The following is a 21,024-nucleotide window of genomic DNA, read 5'->3' as shown; positions in this document are numbered from 1 at the left end:
ACCAGACTGTACAAAACCCCTGACACATCCTTCCTCTACCTTTACAAACCATCTCAGTCCTAAACAAATTCTCTCTCACACACACACACACACACACACACTCTCCTCTCTTTCTTAATTTCTCTCATTCACCTCACCCTTCACCTCCCTCCTCCCCCTTCCACAGATGTATCATCAGGTGGCCCATCTGTCCAGCAGCTGCAGCCCCCCCCCACCCCACCCCACCCTATCATCCCTCTTCATCACCCTGTGGACAGATTATTAGAAGAGGGTTATAGCATAGTAAGATGAAGCCTGGTCCAGACTTAGTGCTCCCCAGGTGTGAGAGATCAATGGGAGTGATGGGTGCTTAGGGCAGGCCTGGCCCCTGAGGAACTGTGATCAGGGTGCTGTCCAGGGAACGGCTAATCCCGCTAGCTAATTAGCAGCCTGGGACAGATGGACATGACCCGCCCCGCAGCCCGAGGACGACACCAGCTTAGCCACCAGGGTTATTAGCACCCAGCCATATGGATACAATAGGGAGAAGATAAGAGAGGGGGAGAGGAGAGTGGAGGAAACAGAGAGAGGAGAATAGGAAGACAAAGCGAGATAGGAGAGAAGATAGAGTATGTGTATGTGTGAAATAGAGGGAGTTATATGGGTTCATGCGAGTGCCCTAAGCCACTGTGTATGTGCCAGACAATGTAGATGTCAGAAGGTCTTTGTGTGCACAAAGAGTGCATGTGTGCAAGAGTCAGTATATACGCGCGCGTGTGTGTGTGTGTGTGTGTGTGTGTGTGTGTGTGTGTGTGTGTGTACGTACTTGGGCTGTCCGAAAAAAAGAAAGAAAAAAATCTTAGTCGACCAAGAGATGTCTGTTCCTTCAACCAATCGATTGGACTAAATTTTAAAACGTATATTTTTCCATATATTGACACATCCTATGCGTTTGAATCAAATGAACTATATTCACTGAGCTTGTCTGATGCTTTAGGCACACTGTTTGATGAAATAATTAAGACACACAAATTACTAGAGGGAGTCCGACCAACAATTGATTTGATTGTGCCGGGCCGGGCTCAGACTTGCAGCGCTGTGTTAGAAAAAAAAAAAAAAAAGACAGCGAGTGACTGTGTGACCTGCATCCATTGTGCCTCTTACCTCCCAGCTGCAGCGACCGCCACAGAACATCAAAGACTTTATCGCGCTGTCCGTGTTGCTGAAGCTGCAACATAAATTACAGCCTTTTCTGACTGAAAAGTTCTGTTACCAAAATCCCAAATTTCTTCAGGAAAAACATTCCCTATTCCCTTAATCCTTGCTCTCTTTACGTGACACATATATGCATATATGCAAGTCAACGACTTATTCGCACAAAACAAGTATTACTTGAGAACGTTGATTATGTAATTATTACTCCAAAATGTCCATTCTTCCAGAGGATGATTCTGATGGGATTCGTTTTTATGATTTTTTTTTTATGATGCTTTTTTTTTCTCAATAAATTGACAGTTATGACGGAAGCCTGGAGATTTTTATTTTAGGCATGAAGATACAGTATTTCAACATGTCTTACATGATAGGGCCACACTGATAACTCAAGCTTGGTTCCCATGTTTCTAAACCATACCAAATTATCTTTGGTGTTGTGTTGCCATAATATTTGAATTGAGGAAGTGTGATCACAATCATTAGGATATTTTCGCGACACGCAGTGTGTCCTAAATACCCCCCAGCCTTCAGATGTGAGCTAAACAGTGCAACTGCACTTGAGATGCATTTTAAGGCTATGGATGAGAAAGTGAACTTAACATTTCCAAATGTTTAGGTCAGTTGTATGGTGCTTTGTGATCTATTAACAGCAACGGTTGCATTAAATAGGCTGAATATGTTTTATAGATGCATTTGGCAATATTCAATTCATGCTCACAAAACAAAGCATTCACTTAAAGTTGATAAGATTATATATATATATATATATATATATATATATATATATATATATGAATGGCCTACATGTAGCCTATGTACAACACTACATTTATCTAATCAGTTATTGGTTTCTTGAGCAAGCAACACCTGTACAACTCAGACATTCCTCTCAGAACACAGGAATGTCGATCCGCACGGGACGAGTATTATCAGAGTTGGCCCAAAAAACGTAGGTTATTCTGTCTGGAATTATTACTCTCCTGCCATGTAAACATTACGGACATGGCAGATTCAGACGGGACTAAAATTACAGATGTGGTGTTTTGTGCTCATGCACATAATGACATTACCCGACCTCCCTCAGTAAAACTAGTCCTGTCTGAATAGGGCACAGTAGGGCCTGACCTACAGCATATCATAATCACATCAATACATTGGTTCTAACAAACTCTGAATACAGTAACACATTTGAAAGTGGGTAGAGCTGCCGCTTTCAAGGAGCGGGACTCTAACCCGGAAGCTTATAAGAAATCCCGCAATGCCCTCCAATGAACCATCAAACAGGTAAAGCTTCAATACAGGACTAAGATCGAATCGTACTACGCCGGCTCTGATGCTCGTCGGATGTGGCACCGCTTGCAAATCATTAGACTACAAAGGGAAGCACAGCTGCCCAGTGACACGAGCCTACCAGATGAGCTAAATTACTTCCCAGCTCGCTTCAGGGCAAGTAACACTGAAACATGCATGAGTACATCAGCTGTTCCAGACAACTGTGCAATCACTCTCTTCGTAGCCGATGTGAGTAAGACCTTTAAACAGGTCAACATTCACAAGGCCGCTGGGACAGACGGATTACCAGCACGTGTGCTCCAAGAATGCGCTGACTGGCAAGTGTCTTCACTGACATTTTCAAACTCTCTCTGAGTCTGTAATATCAACATGTTTCAAGCAGACCCCAATAGTCCCTGTGCCCAAGAACACAAAGGTAACCTGCCTAAATGACTACCGATCCATAGCACTCACGTCTGTTGCCGTTAAGTGCTTTGAATGGCTGGTCATGGCTCACAACACCATTATCCCAGAAACCCTAGACCCTCTATAATTTTAATACCACCCAAACAGATCCACAGATGATGCAATCTCTATTGCACTCCGCACTGCCCTTTCGACACACAAAAGGAACACCTATGTGAGAATGCTATTCATTGACTACAGCTCAGCGTTCAACATCATAGTGCCCTCAAAGCTCATCACTAAGCTAAGGACCCTGGGACTAAACACCTTCTGCAACTGGATCCTGGACTTCCTGACGGGCCACCCCCAGGTGGTAAGGGTAGGTAACAACACATCCGCCACGCTGATCCTCAACACGGGGGCCCCTCAGGGGTGCGTGCTCAGTCCCCTCCTGTACTCCCTGTTCACTCATGACTGCACGGCCAGGCACGACTCCATCATTATTAAGTTTGCCGATGACACAACAATGGTAGGCCTAATCACCAACAATGCCGAGACAGGCTATAGGGAGGAGGTCAGAGATCTGACCGTGTGGTGCAAGGACAACAACCTCACCCTCAATGTGATCAAGACAAAGGAGATGATTGTGGACTACAGGAAAAGGAGGACCGAGCACGCCCCCATTCTCATCGACGGGGCTGCATTGGAGCAGGTTGAGAGCTTCAAGTTCCTTGGCATCCACATCATCAACAAACTATCATGGTCCAAACACACCAAGACAGTTGTGAAGAGAGCACGAAAAAACCTATTCCCCCTCAGGAGACTGAAAATATTTGGCATAGGTCTTCAGATCCTTAAAAGGTTCTACAGCTGCATCCTGATGGGTTGCATCACTGCCTGCTTTGGCAACTGCTCGGCCTCCGACCGCAAGGCACAACAGAGGGTAGTGCGTATGGCCCAGTACATCACTGGGGTCAAGCTTCCTGCCATCCAGGACCTATATATTAGGCGGTGTCAGAGGAAGGCCCTTAAAATTGTCAAAGACACCAGCCACCCTAGTCATAGACTGTTCTCTCTGCTACCGCACTGCAAGCGGTACCGGAGCGCCAAGTCTAGGTCCAAGAGGCTTCTAAACAGCTTCTACCCCAAGCCATAAGACTCCTGAACATCTAATCAAATGGCTACCCAGACTTTTACCCCCACCCCACCCTCTTTTACGCTGCTGCTACTCTCTGTTATCATCTATGCATAGTCACTTTAATAATACTACCCACTAGAGGTCGACCGATTAATCGGAGAGGCCAATTAATTAGGGCCGATTTCACGTTTTCATAACAATCGGTAATCGGTATTTTTGGCCACCGATTGGCCGATATATTTTTTTTATTACTATTTTTATTATTATTATTATTATTTATTTTTTTAAACCTTTATTTAACCTCTTACATCTAGACATTCCGCTAGCGGAACACCTGCTCCAATATCCAATGATAGGGCGTGGCGCGAATGACAACTTCAATTATGTTATACAATACATGCATGTTTTGTTCAATCAAGTTCATATTTATATCAAAAAACAGCTTTTTACATTAGCATGTGACGTTCAGAACTAGCATACCCCCCGCAAACCTCCGGTGAATTTACTAAATTACTCACGATAAACGTTCACAAAAAACAAATTATTTAAAGAATTATAGATACAGAACTCCTTTGTGCAATCGAGGTGTCAGATTTTAAAATAGCTTTTCCGTGAAAGCACATTTTGCAATATTCTGAGTAGATAGCCCAGCCATCACGGCTAGCTATTTAGACACCCACCAAGTTTAGCCCTGACCAAACTCCGATTTACTATTAGAAAAGTTTGATTACCTTTGGTGTTCTTCGTCAGAATGCACTCCCAGGACTGATACTTCAATAACAAATGTTGGTTTGGTCCCAAATAATCCATTGTTATATCCAAATAGCGGCGTTTTGTTCGTGCGTTCAAGACACTATCTGAAGTGTAAATAAGGGTCACGAGCATGGCGCATTTCGTGGCAAAAAAAATCTAAATATTCCATTACCGTACTTCAAAGCATGTCAACCGCTGTTTAAAATCAATTTTTATGCTATTTTTCTCGTAAAAAAGCGATAATATTCCGACCGGGAAAGCGTGTATACGTACAAAGAGAGAGAAAATAAAAGCATGGGATCCCCTCGTGCACGAGCCTGAGTTTCATAGTACTGTGACTGGCCACTATCCAAACGCGCTACTTTTTTTTCAGCCAGAGCCTGCAAAGCCACGATTCAGCTTTTTGCCGCCTTCTGAGAGCCCATGGGAGCCGTAGGAAGTGTCACGTAACAGCAGAGATCCCCTGTATTGGATAGAGATAATCAAGAACGGCAAGAAATGGTCAGACAGGGCACTTCCTGTAAGGAATCTTCTCAGGTTTTGGCCTGCCAAATGAGTTCTGTTATACTCACAGACACCATTCAAATAGTTTTAGAAACTTTGGAGTGTTTTCTATCCAAAGCTAATAATTATATGCATATTCTAGTTTCTGGGCAGGAGTAATAATCAGATTAAATCGGGTACGTTTTTTTTTTTTTCATCCGGCCGTGAAAATACTGCCCCCTAGCCATAACAGGTTAACTAGGCAAGTCAGTTAAAGAACACATTCTTATTCTCAATGACGGCCTAGGAACGGTGGGTTAACTGCCTTGTTCAGGGGCAGAACAACAGGTTTTTACCTTGTCAGCTTGGGGATGCAACCTTATGTTAACTAGCCCAACGCTCTAACCACCTGCTTTACGTTGCCAAGGTAAGTTGCTAGCTAGCATTAAACTTATCTTATAAAAAACAATCAATCAATCATAAACACTAGTTAACTACACATGGTTGATGATATTACTAGTTTATCTAGCCTGTCCTGCTTTGCATATAATCGATGTGGTGCGCATTCGCGAAAAAGGACTGTCGTTGCTCCAACATGTACCTAACCATAAACATCAATGTCTTTCTTAAAATCAATACACAAGTATATATTTTTAAACCTGCATATTTAGTTAATATTGCCTGCTAACATGAATTTCTTTTAAGTAGGGAAAATGTGTCACTTCTCTTGCAAACAGAGTCAGGGTATATGCAGCAGTTTGGGCCGCCTGGCTCGTTGCGAACTGTGAAGACTATTTCTTCCTAACAAAGACAGCAGACTTCGCCAAACGGGGATGATTTAACAAAAGTGCATTTGTGAAAAAAGCACAACCGTTGCACGACTGTACCTAACCATAAACATCAATGCCTTTCTTAAAATCAATACACAGAAGTATATATTTTTAAACCTGCATATTTAGCTAAAAGAAATCCAGGTTAGCAGGCAATATTAAACAGGTGAAATTGTGTCAGTTCTCTTGCGTTCGTTGCACGCAGAATCAGGGTCTACAGAATCTGGCTCGTTGCGAACTAATTTGCCAGAATTTTACGGAACTATGAAATAACATTGGAGGTTGTGCGATGTAACAGGAATATTTAGACTTATGGATGCCACCCGTTAGATAAAATACGGAACGGTTCCGTATATCAGTGAAAGAATAATGTTTTCGAGATGATAGTTTCCGGATTTGACCATATTAATGACCTAAGACTTAACTATAATATAATAAACCTATGATTTGATATTTGATAGAGCAGTCTGAGCGGTGGTAGGCAGCAGCAGGCTCGTAATAGTCAAAGGTATATGGTTTAGAGAGAAATAGTCGACGCTTCATAATTCCTGTAATAACTTGCGGCTGAACTTGAAAGGGGTTCCTTCGTTATTTTACCGTTCATGTCTTCCATAGAGAATGTCTTGATCTACTTCAAATAAGGTCTGTGTTTTGTGCTTAAACCGCCTCGGCGTTTTGATACCCGTGTAAATCTCACTAGGTAACGTTTGTCAACATATTTTCATAAATCCACTCTACAAAAAATGTATCTTCGCTTATTTTGATCAGAGTTATATCCTATGGATATCTATACTGTTATAAAATTGGCAAGGTGGTGTAAGCCTAAACCAAACACAGACCGTATTTTAAGTTAATCTAAAAATATCCTATGGAATAAATGAAGGAACCACTTTTCAGATTTTGCTAGAAGGTGTCATGGGAATTGTGACTCGCACTTTGGTAGTCAATTCTTACCATGCCCATTATTAAAATAGGATTTCCTGCATATAGAAATTACAGTTTTTGTTTTCACCATTCATCACAGGTAACTTAAACTCTATTTATATTATTCAAACAGTTGAGAGTATTTGTCTCCTAAGCAGACTCTTCAGTATCGTTGTCACTTCAGAGCTGTGTGTGTGTGTGTGTGTGTGTGGTGTGTGTGTGTGTGTGTGTATACACATATTTAAAAAAAATCATAAATCGGCCGATTAATCGGCAGCGGCTCCTTTGGTCCTCCAATAATCGGTATCGGCGTTGAAAAATCATAATCGGTCGACCTCTACTACCCACATGTACATATTACCTGAATTACCTCGACTAACCGGTACCCCTGTATATAGCCTAGGTATTGTTATTTTATTGATGCTCTTTAATTATTTGTTACTTTTATTTACCAAAAAATTATTTGTTGGTATTTATCTTAAAACTGCCTTGCTGGTTAAGGACTTGTAAGTAAGCATTTCACTGTTGTATTCGGTGTAAACCCAAACAGACATCTCTTAAGAGAACAGAAAATAACAGTGACGCTCCCCATCCAACCTGACAGAGCTTGAGAGGATCTGCAGAGAAGAATGGGAGAAACTCTCCAAATACAGGTGTGCCAAGCTTGTAGTGCCATACCCAAGAATACTCGAGGCTGTAATCACTGCCAAAAGTGCTTCAACAAAGTACTGAGTAAAGTGTCTGAATACTTATGTAAATGTGATATCAGTTTTTTATTTTTAATAGATTTGCAAACATTTCTAAAAACCTGTTTTTGCTTTGTCATTATGGGGTATTGTGTATTGAATGATGAGGGAATTTTTTTTTGTTGTAATCCATTTTAGAATAAGGCTGTAATGTAACAAAATGTGGAAAAAGTCAAGGGGTCTGAATACTTTCCGCATGCACTGTATGATTAGAAATATAGGCCTAAGTAAGTTACAGTATTAAGACTTAACAGGATGCGCTCTTTGACCTACAGCTCAATGGTGGTGATACAAGGCTGCAAAACTTAGCCTACTGATGATCATAATAATAATAATAATAGTAATAATAACAATGAGATAAAAAAAATAGAGCATTATTATTATTATTATTATAAATGTAAAAATTCAGACAATTTGCAACAATGTAAACTAAGTAAATTATGAACAATACCAGAGAGGCTGTTCCAACGAAGAAGAAAAAAGAGTGTAAAGCTACTAAGTATTCAAAGGGACAATGTTGCTGTATTACAGCAAAGCAAGATTAAAAATAGCTGAATTTGTGAATTCGTTTACTTAACATGTTGTTGCGTGAGGCTCGGTGCTCACGGAATCAGTAGGCTATTAAACAAACGCTAAACAGGCAACAGAAGCAGGGTCTGTCATCTGTAGATATATTGATGATTTATAAAGCCATACACATTCAACACTTAGGCTATTGATTATAGACCTAAGTAAGTTGGGGTTTCCTCTCGCCTCACTCTTCTTAGACAATAAGGCAAGGGCAGCTCATTCTGCTGCAGCCTCTGCCGCATTGTTCTCAACACCAACATGCCGGGTAACTTTGCTATTATGCACATATCAACATGGCCTAGGAAAAGGCACCAATTTGAATGCGCACTGATGTGTTTCTGAACTGTGGACAGCAACCACTATCCAATGCAGGGGAAAGCATATTTGCTCTAAAATAATATTTTTATTAGTGTTGCACCGTTGATCTTACAGTTGAAGTCGGAAGTTTACAAACACCTTAGTCAAATACATTTAAACTCAGTTTTTCACAATTCCTGACATTTAATCCCAGTAACAAGTCTCTGTTTTAGGTCAGTTAGGATCACCATTTTATTTTAAGAATGTGAAATGTCAGAATAATAGTAGAGAGAATGATTTATTTCAGCTTTTATTTTGTTTCATCACATTCCCAGTGGGTCAGAAGTTTACATACACTCAATTAGTATTTGATAGCATTACCTTTAAATTGTTTAACTTGGGTCAAACTTTTCAGGTAGCATTACACAAGCTTCCCACATTCCTCCTGACAGAGCTGGTGTAACTGAGTCAGGTTTGTAGGCCTCCTTGCTCGCACACGTTTTTTAAATTCTGCCCACAAATTTTCTATAGGATTGAGGTCAGGGCTTTGTGATGGCCCACTCCAATAACTTGACTTTGTTGTCCTTAAGCCATTTTGCCACAACTTTAGAAGTATGCTTGGGGGTCATTGTCCATTTGGAAGACCCATTTGCGACCAAGCTTTAACTTCCTGACTGATGTCTTGAGATGTTGCTTCAATATATCCACATCCTTTTCCTACCTCATGATGCCATCTATTTTGTGAAGTGCAACAGTCCCTTCTGCAGCAAAGCACCCCCACAACATGATGCTGCCGCCCCCGTGCTTCACGGTTGGGATGGTGTTCTTCGGCTTGCAAGCCTCCCCTTTTTCCTCCAAACATAACGATGGTCATTATGGCCAAACAGTTCTATTTTTGTTTCATCAGACCAGAGGACATTTCTCCAAAAAAGTACTATCTTTGCCCCCATGTGCAGTTGCAAACCGTAGTCTGGCTTTTTTATGGCGGTTTTGGAGCAGTGGCTTCCTCCTTGCTGAGCGGCATTTCAGGTTATGTCGATATCGGACTGGTTTTACTGTGGATATAGATACTTTTGTATCTGTTTCCTCCAGCATCTTCACAAGGTCCTTTGCTGTTGTTCTGGGATTGATTTCCACTTTGCGCACCAAAGTACATTCATCTCTAGCAGACAGAACACGTATCCTTCCTGAGCGGTATAATGGCTGCATGGTCCCATGGTGTTTATATACTGCTCAAAAAATAAAGGGAACACAAAAATAACACATCCTAGATCTGAATGAATGAAATAATGTTATTAAATACTTTTTTCTTTACATAGTTGAATGTGCTGACAGCAAAATCACACAAAAATAATCAATGGAAATCCAATTTATCAACCCATGGAGGTCTGGATTTGGAGTCACACTCAAAATTAAAGTGGAAAACCACACTACAGGCTGATCCAACTTTGATGTAATGTCCTTAAAACAAGTCAAAATGAGGCTCAGTAGTGTGTGTGGCCTCCACGTGCCTGTATGACCTCCCTACAACGCCTGGGCATGCTCCTGATGAGGTGGCAGATGGTCTCCTGAGGGATCTCCTCCCAGACCTGGACTAAAGCATCCGCCAACTCCTGGACAGTCTGTGGTGCAACGTGGCGTTGGTGGATGGAGCGAGACATGATGTCCCAGATGTGCTCAATTGGATTCAGGTCTGGGGAACGGGCGGGCCAGTCCATAGCATCAATGCCTTCCTCTTGCAGGAACTGCTGACACACTCCAGCCACATGAGGTCTAGCATTGTCTTGCATTAGGAGGAACCCAGGGCCAACCGCACCAGCATATGGTCTCACAAGGGGTCTGAGGATCTCATCTCGGTACCTAATGGCAGTCAGGCTACCTCTGGCGAGCACATGGAGGGCTGTGCGGCCCCCCAAAGAAATGCCACCCCACACCATGACTGACCCACCGCCAAACTGGTCATGCTGGAGGATGTTGCAGGCAGCAGAACGTTCTCCACGGCGTCTCCAGACTCTGTCACATGCTCAGTGTGAACCTGCTTTCATCTGTGAAGAGCACAGGGCGCCAGTGGCGAATTTGCCGATCTTGGTGTTCTCTGGCAAATGCCAAACGTCCTGCACGGTGTTGGGCTGTAAGCACAACCCCCACCTGTGGACGTCGGGCCCTCATACCACCCTCATGGAGTCTGCTCCAACGGTCAGAAACAGACACATGCACATTTGTGGCCTGCTGGAGGTCATTTTGCAGGGCTCTGGCAGTGCTTCTCCTGCTCCTCCTTGCACAAAAACGGAGGTAGCAGTCCTGCTGCTGGGTTGTTGCCCTCCTACGGCCTCCTCCACGTCTCCTGATGTACTGGCCTGTCTCCTGGTAGCGCCTCCATGCTCTGGACACTACGCTGACAGACACAGCAAACCTTCTTGCCACAGCTCGCATTGATGTGCCATCCTGGATGAGCTGCACTACCTGAGCCACTTGTGTGGGTTGTAGACTCCGTCTCATGCTACCACTAGAGTGAAAGCACCACCAGCATTCAAAGGTGACCAAAACATCAGCCAGGAAGCATAAGAACTGAGAAGTGGTCTGTGGTCCCCACCTGTAGACCCACTCCTTTATTGGGGGTGTCTTGCTAATTGCCTATCATTTCCACCTGTTGTCTATTCCATTTGCACAACAGCATGTGAAATTTATTGTCAATCAGTGTTGCTTCCTAAGTGGACAGTTTGATTTCACAGAAGTGTGATTGACTTGGAGTTATATTATGTTGTTTTAAGTGTTCCCTTTATTTTTTGGAGCAGTGTACTTGCGTACTATTGTTTGTAGATGAACGTGGCACCTTCAGGTTTTTGTAAATTGCTCCCAAGGATGAACCAGACTTGTGGAGGCCTACAATTTTTTTCTGAGGTCTTGGCTGATTTCTTTTGATTTTGCCATGAGGTCACGCAAAAGAGGCACTGAGTTTGAGGGTAGGCCTTGAAATACATCCACAGGTACACCTCCAATTGACTCAAATGATGTAATTAGCCTATCAGAAGCTTCTAAAGCCATGACATCCTTTTCTGGAATTTTCCAAGCTGTTTCAAGGCACAGTCAACTTAGTGTATGTAAACTTCTGACCCACTGGAATTGTGATACAGTGAATTATAAGTGAAATAATCTGTCTGTAAACAATTGTTGGAAAAATGACTTGTGTCACGCACAAAGAATATGTCCTAACGGACTTGCCAAAACAATAATTTGTTAACAAGAAATGTGTGGAGTGGTTGAAAAACGAGTTTTAATGACTCCAACCTAAGTGTATGTAAACTTCCAACTTCAACTGTATGTAATATAACCATATACAATTTCAGTACCACATGTCTTAGACTGATGGACTGTGCCAACCCCACGGCCTTCACAATGGATCAGTCCACTCAGACATGCGCGAATCAGATAGGTGTCTTGTACACCAAGATATTATATATTTTTTGCTACTGCTCGACTAAAGAAATCTCAGTCGACCAACAGCCTATCGACTAAAAAACAATCGACCAGTCGACTAAATGGGGTCAGCCTTAGTGTGTGCTGTACCGTACACCTCTTTCACTAAGTTTTTCCAATTCATAATGTGGCAAGTTTGGAATGAAACAAGGCTCTGCAGATGATTGACACGTTGGCCTGCTCACTGCAACAGAATAAATATAATGAATCATCTGTTTTCCTGTTGTTCTCTCCTCACCCTCCCTTCACCCCACCGATTTCATTTATTTTGTCATTGGAAAATCACTCACAGATGCATCACTGCGGGCGATCGGTGCTGGGTGAACATGCCTTTCCCAAACTAACAATGAATTATAAAAACACATTAGTACACCAACGCCAGAAGGAAGGGGGGGAGAGGAGGAGAGAGAGAAAGCGACAGCACTGCCAGCCGTAGGGGGGTGGTTGATCTAAGAGGCCGAGCTTGTGGGTTGCCAGGGACAGAGAAAAGGGCCTCTTGGTTGGGCACTGTGATCTGAAGGTGGGAGAAGGAGAAGTGACCCAGGGCACCAGCGTTAGAGCCGCAGCAACTGAACTATTATCTGGAGGCTTTAAAATCAATCATTCATCATTTGTGAGGAAGGAAGAAGGAATACAAGGAGAATATAGAAAAAGACAGCTGGTGAGAAACCAAAGGTAACACTGTGAGACATGAATGTGTGACCTTTGTATGTTACGCCACAACATCGAGCAAGGGTGCGCAAGGAGAGTCTTAAGCCCCTTGACCCTGGTCTTTCAGTACAACCGTTGATACAATGAAAACATAGGGTTGGAAGCAAGGAGTCATCTGTTTAGGGACTGAAAAGACTACACTGTACTGTAATTTGGCAGGCTCAGGCTCCGTACTAGTATTGTGATGAAACTAGGGTTGGGCGATGTCAACCTTTGTCCCATCATGATTATGTACCCCTAAAATATTGTGATATATGATGCTATCACCCCTATTGGGCTGCCCCCCTCCCCAAAATAAAATACAATAAACTCAGCTAAATCGACAGTTGGGCTATAGCTCGAAATCGAATGCAACTGGATGAATCACGCTGAAAGATAATGTTGTTCAAAGCCTGGGAAGAGGCTAAGTGAAGGCAATGGAAAATCTTCTCTAATATTGCTTTCTGGTGGAGGAGCAGAAGAGGTTTGTGTGCGTGTATCTGAGGGGTGTGCACGTCTTCCCCTAGAGAGCTAGGTTATAGGCCAAGAAGCAGAACTAGATAATAATTACTTTATCTGTCTCATAAAATGATATAAAAATAAATCCGTTTTTTTCAATCTCTCATAAAGCTGTGATTAAGAATAGCCTAGGCCTAGGTTTAGGCTATAGACGTTCATTCTTGCTCTTTTTGAAAGCCACAACAACTTTGTAGGCTAGAAATAAGCTACTGTTCATCCTTTTTACTTGTCTTGAAGCTTTGATGATAGGGCTAGGAGGAGAAAAGGTTATTGGCAGTTTGGTTTTCAACCTCACATGGAGGGACTACCCGACCCACATGGATAATTTCTTTCAAAATAAGCTTGAACTTGATTAAACTTGTAATGACATTTTTTTTATAAGCTATCGAATGTTCTCTCATTATTAGTCCTCTGGCTGCCTTACTTTTTTAGACTATTTAAATAACCGAGATGGAACTCTGTTACATTCATTGTTTGATCGGGAGAAAGCTATGCATAAAACGAAGCATTGCCGTCAGCCATATTCATGGCCTATCAAATGAAGAGAGAATGGAATAGGCTTTTTTCGTTTTTTTCGTTTTATTTTTTACAGCTAGACACAATATAGATAAAATAAAATAAAATAAAAAAAGGTTTAAGCTATAGCCTATTGCCCATGCATCCGACAGAGAAATAATATTTTCTAACTTGGAATTTTGTGTCGCTTTGGTGGAATTCTCTGTTCTGTCTGGCCTACATTCCTCTCTTGCGTTCTGTAGGCTATATAACATATTTATTGAAATAGGCTATAGCAAATAGGAATAGGCAAATTACTCAAAATGGCACTTGTGTGCTGCCCTGCTGTGCGCTGCGAGACACAGCCTCAGTCAAGTTCCAATAGGCTTAACCATCGTCTGTTACATCACGATGTTGTCACCATCAACGATGGCTGTCAATCATCGGCAATTTACAATGCTATCGTATTATCGGCCAACCCTAGATGAAGCCAACCCAAAGAAATGAAAAGCTTCCATCCTGCTTGGGTTCAGGCCCATGTTCGACACAGTTTAGCCTTAGCAATGGCAACGGGGGTCCTTCGAGTTCCATGCTGTCGTTTCCCTCCCCAACAAAGCCCCTTCACTGGGATCCAGTTGCCTTCGATATGGGTGGCTGCCCCCTTGCAAAGATCTGTTATCAAGCTCACTGCAGAGACAGGCTACAGATCTGTGCGTGTCTTTCTGCCGATGTGTGTGTGTACATGCGTGCGCAGTTCGTCAGTTCACATTTCTGTTTTTGGATGTTAAAATCAGATAAAGTTATTCAGGTAGTCGGCGTGTCTAATCCCACTCCAGAATCCAGGTCAAAGTCTGTGAGAACTTTCTGTGAGACTGTGTTGCTGTTGATTCAGGTATAGTTGGTATGTGATTCAGTCAATATGAGCTATTGTAGGCCGGGGTCCACAAGTGAACCAATCATAGAACCAGCAAATGCAACGCTCTTCGTGCTATGTTAAATTCTATCATCCTCTGACACCGACACATACGCAAACTAACACGTGTGAACGTACACACACTGTATGAAATCGCATACACGCACACAAACACCCACACCCAAAAGAACATACACACAGAACTGCACACCCTGTTGTCTTTGAAGAGCACCTTACCTCAGCGTGAGCAGCAGTCTGAGGCGAGACGAGACGAGGGCCTGCAGAGAAGAGGAGAGAAACGGGATTCATTAATGATCCAAAAATGAACCCCTGCTGTTCACACCTACATTAATATGAGCTGCCCACCTCACCAAGCGAGCTTAAAATACACATAGTGCTGTGGGGGAGGGGAGGGGGGCACACAGCATCTTCACAGCAGTCTCCTCCATTTAAAAGAGGGAGAAAAGTGTTTCACGGTTGCCCAGTTTGAAAGGCAATATGTCCCTCAGTCCTCCTCACAGCTTGAAGCCCCAGGGTTGTCAAGGACGACAGAGCAAGAGATGAGGAGAGATGAGAGACGAAGACAGACAAGCGGGCTCAATAGCATCACATGGTGGTATGATGCTGGAGGAGAGCCCTCACCTTGGCTTGACTAGACCCTGAGTCACCATATCCCGCTCTTTCTCCCAGGTGGTAGTGGGCAGAGCCAACTGATGCAAGGGCAGGCCAGAGAGCGAGAGAGGGCTCCCAGTCCAGACCCACAGAAGCAGTCTCTAAATAGTATGTTTTAACTAGCTTCCATGGCAGGACATGATAAGAAATACGGATAAATCCTATCCAGTCCTGTCACCTATCTATAAAGGAACTGATATTGGAGAGGTGTCCATGTTAGAGATACTGATTTGAGACAGTCAGGGTTAGGGTGCTATTTGGTCCACCAGCCACTGTGGCAGGTAGATCTACCAGCCACTACATGTATAATAATTGAGCCATGTTGTGAAGGAGCTGGTCCCAATGCATGAGGTTTTATCTTCACCTTGTCAGCTCAGACAGGACAACATAACAGCGGAGTTTACGAACCTTTTCATAAACAAAATATATTTTTGCTGCAAAAATTACACCAAAACACACAAAAAAACAAATGAACATGCTTTGTAATGTTTCTAAAACAATACATCAGTTACTTCTTACTAGTAATACATGTGTTATATTGGGACGAGAGTCTCAACTTTTACATCTAGACGTTCCGCTAGCGGAACACCTGCTCCAATATCCAATGATAGGCGTGGCGCGAATTACAAATTCCTCAAAAATACAAAAACGTCAATTTTTCAAACATATGACTATTTTACAGCATTTTAAAGACAAGACTCTCCTTTATCTAACCACACTGTCCGATTTCAAAAAGGCTTTACAGCGAAAGCAAAACATTACATTATGTCAGCAGAGTACCCAGCCAGAAATAATCAGACACCCATTTTTCAAGCTAGCATATAATGTCACAAAAAACAAAACCACAGCTAAATGCAGCACTAACCTTTGATGACCTTCATCAGATGACACGCCTAGGACATTATGTTATACAATACATGCATGTTTTGTTCAATCAAGTTCATATTTATATCAAAAACCAGCTTTTTACATTAGCATGTGACGTTCAGAACTAGCATTCCCACCGAACACTTCCGGTGAATTTACTAAATTACGCACGATAAACGTTCACAAAAAACAATTATTTTAAGAATTATAGATACAGAACTCCTTTGTGCAATCGAGGTGTCCGATTTTAAAATAGCTTTTCGGTGAAAGCACATTTTGCAATATTCTGAGTAGATAGCCCAGCCATCACGGCTAGCTATTTTGACACCCACCAAGTTTAGCCCTGACCAAACTCCGATTTACTATTAGAAAAGTTTGATTACCTTTGGTGTTCTTCGTCAGAATGCACTCCCAGGACTGCTACTTCAATAACAAATGTTGGTTTGGTTCAAAATAATCCATAGTTATATCCAAATAGCGGCGTTTTGTTCGTGCGTTCAAGACACTATCCAAGGGTGACGAAGGGTCACGCGCACGACGCATTTCGTGACAAAAAAAATCGAAATATTCCATTACCGTACTTCGAAGCATGTCAAGCGCTGTTTAAAATCAATTTTTATGCAATTTTTCTCGTAAAAAAGCGATAATATTCCGACCGGGAGTGGTGGTTTTCGTTCAAAGACAAAAGAATAAAAACATGGAGTCGACTCGTGCACGCGCCTGAGTCTCATAGTACTGTGACCGGCCACTATCCAAACGTGCTACTGTTTTTCAGTCAGGGCCTGCAAAGCCACGATTCAGCTTTTTGCCGCCTTCTGAGAGCCCATAGGAGCCGTAGGAAGTGTCACGTAACAGCAGAGATCCCCTGTATTGGATAGAGATAATCAAGAAGGCCAAGAAATGGTCAGACAGGGTACTTCCTGTACAGAATCTTCTCAGGTTTTGGCCTGCCAAATGAGTTCTGTTATACTCACAGACACCATTCAAACAGTTTTAGAAACTTTGGAGTGTTTTCTATCCAAAGCTAATAATTATATGCATATTCTAGTTTCTGGGCAGGAGTAATAATCAGATTAAATCGGGTACGTTCTTTATCCGGCCGTGAAAATACTGCCCCCTAGCCATAACAGGTTAACCAAAATATCACAGACGAGACAAAAATGTTCACCTGCCCCTTTAAGGGCGGGAGGTTACCGCGGGAGCGCGACTAGTCATGTTTTTGTGCCTGTGAGATTGTGTCTGACGAGTAGCATTGTCTTCTCTTCCCTAGCAGTTGAAATTCAAACATAGAAAAACAACCTACCTTGAGAACAAAACAATGTAAATAGCCAACAAACACAAGGACAAAGTCTCACTTGAGCAGACTTTCGTTTCGAGTAAATTAGACAAACTTTTATGCCTGTGCACAGCACTTCTAAAGCACAGCCCCCAGCCAGGCAATGTTGCAGCACGAGGTGGAATAGGCTTAATAGGATTCGTAGTTCTTTGACTTTGTGCGATTAATTTACCAGCCATGAAACAAAATGGCAGAAATACTTTGAAAACTATAAAATATTTGACTATAAATGTGATCATACTTGACTATTTTAATTCACAAATGCAAGTGAAATACTCACACTGTGGAGCCCTGTGGCTGGTGAAATAGAAATCTTACCCGCCGTGTTCATTTTAGGCCCTGCTGGAGACACAATTAGGGGAAGGAAGGAGAGGGGAGCTCACAGTTGAAGGTAGGGTAGCGGTGGTGGAGGGGGGACCAAAGTGGTATGGAGGTAGAGGGTGTGCTGTAGCCTGCTACTCAACCTAGTGTGCTCCAGAAAACGCTCCTGCTGCATAAATGCGTCACGTCAAACGCACGTCGCCCTTGATGGAGCGGAATCTGCCTGGGCAGATAAATAATGCACTGCTATCTCCTGCTACTGCTATAAAAGATGAATAACACACCAGTACACAGCTTTACATACACTACATGACCAAAAGTATGTCGACACCTGCTCATCCAACATCTCATTACAAAATCATGGGCATTAATATGGAGTTGGTCCCCCCCTTGCTGCTATAACAGCCTCTACTCTTCTGGGAAGGCTTTGGACTTGGTTCCATTCCATTCAGCCACAAGAGCATTAGTGAGGTTGGGCACCGATTTTGGACCATTAGGCCTGGCTCGCAGATTGGCGTTCCAATTCATCCCATAGGTGTTCGATGGGGTTGAGGTCAGGGCTCTTGTGCAGGACAGTCAAGTTATTCCACTCCGATCTTGCCAAACAATTTTTGTATGGACCTCGCTTTGTGCACAGGGGCATTGTCATGCTGAAACAGGAAAGGACCTACCCCAAACTGTTGCCACAAAGTTGGAAGCACAGAATCGTATAAAATGTCATTGTATGCTGTAGCATTGAGATTTATCTTCACTGGAACTAAGGGTCCTAGCCCAAACCATGAAAAACAGCCCCAGACCATTATTATCTTCCACCAAACTCGACAGTTGCATTCTCCTGGCATCCACCAAACCCAGATTCATCCATCGGACTGCCAGACGATGAAGAGTTATTCATCACTCCAGAGAACGGTTTCCTGTGCTCCAGAGTCCAATGGCGGCGAGCTTTACACCACTCCAGCCGACGCTTGGCTGCTCGGCCATGTAAACCCATTTCATGAAGCTCCCAACGAACAGTTCTTGTGCTGAAGTTGCTTCCAGAGGCAGTTTGGAACTCGGTAGTGAGTGTTGCAACCGAGGACAGGTGATTTTTATGCGCTACGCGCTTCAGCACTCAGCGTACCCGTTTTGTGAACTTGTGTGGCCTACCACTTCGTCAAAATTCTGCCCTGCTAGAGCCGCGAACTGACTTGTTGGAAAGGTGGCATCCCATGACAGTGCCACGTTGAAAGTCACTGATCTCTTCCGTCAGGCCATTCTACTGCCAATGTTTGTTTCTGTAGATTGCATGGCTGTGTGTTCGAATTTATACACCTGTTGGCAACGTGTGTGGCTGAAATAGCCGAATCCACTAATTTGAAGGGGTGTCCACAAACTTTGGTAGATATAGTGTATGTATTACACATTACTGACGACAAATGTTCTCGCTAAACTGCGCACGTGCGCAGTCACGCACCTACCCACCAATATAATCCTACTCCTTTGCGCTCTGGCTCTGCCTACGACAAAATCACAGACTCAAACTTGTTTTGGTTTGTAGCATTGAAAAGGGGCTGATATGTTGATTCGATCACAGAAAAATATTTGCTCTATATAGTGCAAACTCGGTGAAGTTCAATCTCTTGGGTCTCTGCGTGGGCTGCCATTTCTTCTGCGCAGAGACGCACAAGATAATTTTTCACCGACTTCGCCCCATTTTCATATTTTTCTGTGATCGAATCAACATTATATCCGTCCCTTTTCAATGCAACAAACCAAAACAAATCTAACTTTGCAAGATTGAGTCTGATTTTGTTGTCGGCAGAGCCAGAGCGCAAAGGAGTAGAATTATATTGGATGGTCTTTCAATCACCTGCAAGTGAATGCACTTTTCAAATCAGTTCAGATCAGAGCGCAGAGCGGGCGCATGTGCACATTTGTTGATATTCTTTCCTAGTTAGCGAGTTGTTAGCCCAGTTATCGGTAAGTATAGGTCAGCAATGGGGAGTTACGTGTAGGCTCCATTTCAAGCGGTCTTTGAAAAGCGAGTCAGGTAAAAAGCTAATGTCTTAATTTAAGGGGTAGTGTTGTATTTTGAGACAGGGATGAATGTGCAACTACACCAATAGGCAGAGGAGTAGCCTACACTGTCAAATATTCTGTATGGCAATTAATTGTATTTTGTAAAGTGATTTCTTGCATCATACAACACAATGCAATTTATAGTCACCTATTTGGCCCATGGTATTACAGACCAAGTAAAAACATCAATAATTAATGTCAAGCCCTGCATAATGTAAAAATATATAAATATTAAAGTCTCATGCAATGGAGTTCTGCATTGAACATCACATACAGTATAGGCTACTGTAGGCTACATCGTAGTAGCTATATCAAAAGCTATTTCCATGTGAAAATGTAATGAGATTGTCTCCATCGGATTTGTTGGTAGGCCACTCTGATAGGCCTACATTATGCCACAATAGCCTATTGGCTACTGTCTAAAACTGTAAGGGAACAGCCTCAGTGTTCACTGTAAATACGCAGCGGAAGTTGCACAGAATTCTCAAGTTTCTGCTCACTGCTCATTTGCTCAGAGCCCCAAAAAGATTTGAAGGAACATTGCTGACGACCCTCATTTACACCTGGAACATATTTAGCCACACCCACGTCCAGCTCTCTAACCACTTCTTATACAAGGTGGCACACAGGATGACATGTACACACAAACACATGCACCCACCCCCGGCACGCACACACAAACACACACGTGTAAAGACAAACAAATACCCCCTCTACAGCACTACAACAGACACCGACATCTCCCCATCACCTTAATAAAGCGGATGACGGATCATCTCACGGCTGTTGCACGTTTCTTGCAGCAGCACCGGCTCAAACGGACTGTTGCCATTGTTTACCCACCAAAGTTGCTGCAAATCTTATTTATGGCTTTATGCCGCTCCCATGATATATACGCCAATTAACGGTGTAGCAGCACAAACACATTCCGCCTGGCTGGGGATGGTGCTGCTAATCCTATTGTCTGCGCCTTTCGCCTCTCCCTTGCTCTCCATCACTCCACTCTGCAGCCAAACGCCCCATACAGAGGGTGGTGGAGGGGGAGAGAGACACGGGCAGCAGGT

The 21,024-nt window shown here is 43.0% G+C and overlaps 1 protein-coding gene across 3 annotated transcripts in view; it reads right to left on the bottom strand.

Annotated features, from left to right (window-relative positions):
* The window catches only part of LOC106606834 (bifunctional heparan sulfate N-deacetylase/N-sulfotransferase 2), a 199,447-nt gene that overhangs the window by 92,814 nt on the left and 85,609 nt on the right, over positions 1 to 21,024 (bottom strand). For all 3 annotated transcript variants that reach the window (XM_082975735.1, XM_082975730.1, XM_014203212.3), the window contains exon 2: positions 14,944 to 14,984. The gene's annotated coding sequence lies outside the window, so the exon portion shown is untranslated. The remainder of the gene's footprint in view (positions 1 to 14,943; positions 14,985 to 21,024) is intronic.

Source organism: Salmo salar, chromosome 01, assembly GCF_965601325.2.
Source record: "Salmo salar chromosome 01, fSalSal1, whole genome shotgun sequence".
Lineage (NCBI taxonomy): Eukaryota > Metazoa > Chordata > Actinopteri > Salmoniformes > Salmonidae > Salmo > Salmo salar.
The sequence above is the reverse complement of the archived record's forward strand: the minus strand, read 5'-3'. Positions and strand labels throughout refer to the sequence as shown.